Source organism: Lynx canadensis, chromosome D1 (assembly GCF_007474595.2).
Source record: "Lynx canadensis isolate LIC74 chromosome D1, mLynCan4.pri.v2, whole genome shotgun sequence".
Lineage (NCBI taxonomy): Eukaryota > Metazoa > Chordata > Mammalia > Carnivora > Felidae > Lynx > Lynx canadensis.
The window spans coordinates 19,214,691-19,220,753 of record NC_044312.2 but is presented as its reverse complement, the minus strand read 5'-3'; positions in this window follow the sequence as shown (position 1 = coordinate 19,220,753).

The window sequence follows — 6,063 nt, the reverse complement described above, 5'->3', positions numbered from 1 at the left end:
GGATAGTTGAACTGTAGCAGGGCCATGGGATTGCCCGTTATTTCGCTTTCCTTCATTGTTTACACTGGCAACCAGTAGTAAAGAATTGAGTTCCTAGTCAGTGAATAAGACCAAAGTGAAAATGATCAAAGTAGATACCAGATTTGACAAGCCCTCTTTCTCTTAGGGATTGGCCAAAGGGCACTAAAAATGTTGATCCTTTCCTGAGCACCTACTATGTCTGAGACATTTTGTGAGGTCCTGAGGATACAGGAAGTGACAAGACAGACACCGTTCCTATGCTCAGAGTGAAGCATTAACGTTATTTCAGTTCCTCTCCCTGCCTTGTACCCAAAGCAGGAGTTCTCAACATTGCGTATTGTAACCACCTGAGGGGTTTAAAAAATACCGATAGCAGCATCTTTCCCCCAAAAGGCTCTGAAATAACTGGTGTGGGGATGGCCTGGGAACCGGGAATTTCGTAAAGCTTCCCGGGTGACTGTCATGTGCAACCAAAGTTGAGAACTATTGATTTATCGGGACATAATCTTGGAGTGAGCTCAGAGATTAAGAGCTTTTGGTATTGATAATTGATAGCCTATTTGAATCAAAAAGGGAAACTGTAAAGTCTTCTGCCTAACATATCTACATTCTACCTTTTATTCCTCAGAATATAAGCTGGTACTTAAGAGTCACTAAGTTGTCTGGGTCAAACAGCCAGTTTATGACTTAGGTAAGACCCGATCCCGTGCTCTTTGATAACACCATGCTCTTTCCGCTCCGCTGAGCTCTCTCAGGGAAACAGAAAATATCATCATCTTCAAGTCAAGAGACAACCAGCATCCACCACAGCCATAATTTTTTAAAGCAAGAATTGGAGTTGGACCAATTTGAATCCCATGGACTCACAGCTTTCTGCTAATCAAAAGTCAGCACCATAGATTCATTTTGTTAGAGTGCAACATCTTTTTGGGGGGAAAACATACGACATTCTATATATAATTGTAAAGAGAGAGTTCAGGTTCCCAGGGGCCATGACCACAGTCTCACAAATTCAGAAAATCAATATGCATGCGTTCACCTCCACATGTAACCAGGAAAGACATTTTGCCTTTAAACTTGAACTACTTAATGGCAAAAATGGTAGTAGGAGGAGAAAATAAGAGTGCATTGTGCTCCCACATTTTCTGTCTCCACCCACCTTGTCACAGGACATTCCACTGAGTTGAACATTTCACAGCACAGGTAAAAACTTCCAGTCCGTCCCCATGAGAAAAGCTGACTTTAAGAAATAAGTACCATTAAAAAAAAAGTTACCCCTCTTAGCTACCACCCGGTTTTAGATTCGGCTCCCAGATCAAGAGAATCCAGGAACCAGAGTCCCCTCTTCTTCGTCCGTGGAAGACCACAGAGTGAAAAATGTGCCTTTCCATTTTTTAAGGTTGTCAAAATAAAACTCACGTTCCCATACATCCTTCGAAACATATTTCAGTGTTTGAGAGCCTACACAGTTGGGAAATTCTCTTTTATTTCGATCCCAAATCCCTCACGCTGTAGTTTAATCCCATTTTCTGTTGTTCCCTGTGGAGAGAAAGAACAGCTGGTCTCCGTTCTCTCTAAACTCAATTCCTTCAAGTCCTTAAAGACACCTACCACCCAGCCTTCTCTTCTCTGGAATAAATAATAACAGTTCCCATCAGGAAAATGTCTCTCTTGGATTGTGCATATTCGCTGCCATATCACATATATTCATGCTTCTCACATAATGTTCATAACCAAAACAAGCCAAGGCCAAGAGCAGAAACAAGCTAATGTATCATTGTTTTCATGAATGAAGTTACAGATCCAATAATAGATGCTGAATACATAGCTGTGAACGATACTCTTCCAATCATTATGTGCCCAAATTATCATAATTTCTTTTAGAAAGTATTGGCGATCTGTTGCTTTTGGAGAGGTGAATTAAAAATTCGGTGATTAGGTTTCAATTTCTTTCATGCAAGTTCTCCCCATGCCCTGCAATGGAATATTCCATTCAGCATTCCACAGCAGGAGCCACCATTGCTTTGACAAAAATAGATACAGTATTGGAACGTTCAGTCAATGGAGTAATCCAATTGTCTGAACATTCTTTTCTGCTTTGTCATTTACATTTTAATAAATCCCAGAATATGTCAAGCCGTGTCGAGTTGTACCAAGTGTAGCTAATAACATGCAGTTACCAGATGCAATGAGGAAATCGTAACATGCAAGTCCTGAAATGCATCAACATTTGGTTTGTGTATATTTTTAGGTTCCGACATTTAAATAGGGACACTCTTAAAAATAAAAATGGGTATTTAGCAAAATCCTTGCTATTATCAACATTCTGTTAGTATATTCACTTTTCATAAAGGAAGCTATAGGGAGGGGATGCTGTACTTAATTGATCTCGGAATGTTGGCATCTGTTAACCACAAGGGTGACCCCATATCACCAGCAGAATCTGGAATGTTAAATCGTCATCTTATGCCTATTTTTCTCCATTCAGGAGGCTCTCCATTCACTGCCTCTCCATTCAGGAGGCCCAAATAATCACATTTTAAAGTCACTTGACATTCCACAAGGCCAAGATTTGAGGCAAACCAGTCCTGAGAAAGATTGTGTGTGTGTGTGTGGGGGGGGGGGCGATTAGTATTATTGTCGATCACACATAACTTATCCCATACCTATATTGACCACTGACTATTTCAACACTTTGAGAGATTTATTATCCTGACGGAACCCCGTGAATTTTATAATAGGGCAGAGCTGTAATGATGGTGGAGTGGGTCTCAGCATATTAGGGATCCCTAGACAGGTATGTGCCTGGAGAGGAGGGTTCTTCAAGGATGAGACTGTGTGGAGTCATGTAAGAGACACGTCATTATTCAGATTATTCCATACTAGCAAAAACTCACGTGGGCTATGAGGCTAAAATTCAGCTCTGGTTATCTCCTTTGTATCTAATTCCCTAAGTCACTTAAATTAGCACATCACAAAACTCTCATGTGAAGCTTCTTCTCTCAAACTTCTGATATATACCTTGGGTTGTTAGTTGCCAAAGGGCCAGTGTTATTTTCGGACATCAGGTAAATCTGATTAGTGTTATACTTCTAATAAACTCAACAGTTAAAAGGAACCAGTTGGTTTTTGCTGATGTATAGAGCAGATTATATGTTTGCCGTAGGGACATTACCACATGGGGCCAACTATGGTGTTGAGGAGAATGATATCATAGCTTAGAGCAGTGCAATGGAGAAAACAAAAATGTGTTGGCATTGCATCGCCCAAGTGAGGTCATCAGCATTTCCTGAGTCCCGGAGTTTTCTCTTACTCTGCCCACAGTGCGATAACTGATAGATTCAGGGGGAAGTATGACCTAGCCAATAGTAGAATGATCACAATACCTTGAAGACCCCTAGACAAGGATCCTTTACAACTTTCCCGTTCACTTAGAATATGACCGAACACTTGCTCTCATAAAATACTACATGAGTATAGAATAATGGTTTACAGCTTTGGATTGCACTGGTTTGAATCTATCAACTAATGATCTCAGCCAACATTAGGGAGAATTTTAGAAGGTATGCCAGATAGTGAAGGTTGAAGGGCGCAGCTGGCAGTTTTATTTTCTTGAATAAAGGTCCCTGTTCTAGATCGAACTCAGTAATTATTTCCTTCAAAATATCTGGAGATGACTTAGCTCTTCCATTGAATGAGACATGTGGTAGTTGACTTGTTCTTGCTTTGCAAGATCTTGAAAGTAAATGTGGTAAAATGTTTTAAGAAGTCCTTTCTACTTTTAATATTCTCTCCTTCTCTATTAACTTTTGACACTGTAACTACAATGTGTCTTGATGAGGGTCTCTTTGGTTTCATCTTATTTGGAACTCTCTGGGATTCCTGGATCCGGATATTGGTTTCCTTTCCAACTTAGGGACATTTTTAGCTATTATTTCTTCAAACACAACTTCTGGCCCTTTTCCCCTCTCTTCTCCTCTGGGACCCCTCTAATGTGAATATTAGTCCATTTGATATTGTCCCATCGGCCCCTTAAGCTATCTCCACTTTTTTTCATTCTTTTTTTCTTTTTTGCTGCTCTGATTGGGTGAGTCCCACTGCCTTGTCTTTGAGTTGACTGATTCTTTCTTCTGCTTTGCCCAATCTGTTCTTAACGACCCCCCAAGTCAGTTTAGTTACTGTATTTTCAGCTCTGTAACTTCTGTTTGATACTTCCTTATATTTTTCATCTCTCTGTTGAAGTTTTCATTGCGTTTGTCTATTCTTCTCTTCAGCTCAGTGGGCATCTTTATGACCAATACTTTGAACTCTTTATCAGGCAAATTACTTATCTCTGTTTCATTAACGTTTTTTTTTTCCTGCGGTTTTATCTTGTTCTTTCATTTGGAACACATTTCTGCTTCTTTATTTTGCTGGCCTCCCTGCGCTGGTTTCTCTGCCGTAGATGAAACATCCACCTCCCCAGTCTTGAAGGAGTGGCCTCATATAGGAGGTAAACCTTGTTGTTCAACCCTACCTGGCTCTTTGTTGTCTCTCAAAACTTTGTGCTTGTCCAGGAGCCTATTATATTTTTAATAGCTCCAGAGGCCTCCTTTACAGAAAGACTGGGGAGAGAGGGGTGGTATACCTTAGTCTGCTGTAGGCACAGTGCCTGGGGATGGCACTCTGCCAAGAACCATCTCTCTGACTGCCACAGTCCTATGGGACCTAGGAATGCAAATCCCCTTGGCCACCAACACCAGGCAATCAAAATGACATCCCACTGGCTTTTAACTCCCCAGGCTAATGGAGAAGAACAGGGATGCACATGTTGTTTAAAAATTAATATGGTTTTACACGATGCACTTTTGATGTTTTCTTGGGCCAAATGTCCTTTTGGAATCAAGCTCTATAGACTTTCAATGATAAAGAAGCCACGAGGGCCATCTTGTCTACTTGTTGCTTAAATTGTCTCTGTTAGCCTATAACGGGCTACTTTGTGGATCAGTAATCCCACCTATGGACAACTCAGATCGTTTAAGTACCTTTTCCTTACACCGAATCACAGGACACTCGTCCGTCTTTCTTGGACCCATGGATCATAGAGTGCAAATCCAGTTCTCTTCCGCCTGATTCATCTAGGTATCTTCTACTACAGATACCTAAAGGAAGAAATCCTGTGCTCTCTAGCATCTTCTTTTCTCTAGGCCACATGGCCCTAGCACCTTCCATTAGCCCTCCCGTGGCATTATTTCCAACATCTTCATCATTCTTGTCAGTCTCCACACTCCCGCTTGTCTATCCGCCATTTAAAAGGAAGAACTGAATGCAATTTTCTAGCCACGCGCTGACCAATGGAGAGCAGAATGTGGTGATCGCTTTTCGAAAAATGATTTTTCCCCCAAGTACGAGGTTTCTATGAATAAAGCTTCGTATTAATCTTCCTGGCAACCATGTAGCAGTGTTGACCCATATCATCTCACTCTCTGTTAAAACACTTACGTCTATTTTGTACATGCTGCTGTCAAACACCATTTTTCTCATCCTTCGATTCAGCCCATTATTCTGTCTCATAGTATCTTTTTTTGATCTCAATTAAGATATCTGCTATGTTAGATATTTCTCTGAAAGTCATCGTACTCGCATATTTGACTCAAACTTTCCCAAAGGAGATCTCAGGAAGCCTTGTCGAGTGACTTGTGGAAGTTAGAATTCCCAGTGTCATCTCCCAAAACTATCAGTCTAATAAGTGTCAAAGAAACAAGTGGAGTTAATCTGGCACCCTTTAAACATTTTGTTGTTGTTGTTTGGTCTCATATTTCCATTATTACCTTTACATGTTTTCTTAACAACTAGTGACGCTGGGAAGTAGCTATCTGGATGAATGATGAAAGGGAAAGGGAAAGTTGGTTTGGGATCAATATTTTGCATCAGGCAATCAAAAGAGGGACATTTCATATGTGAAAATTTGAGTGCACTAATGCACGTGTTGATGTTTTAAATAACTGGCTTTTCTTTGTCCTTGCTCTCTTTGGGTTGATAGACAACCTTCCTTGAAAGAGG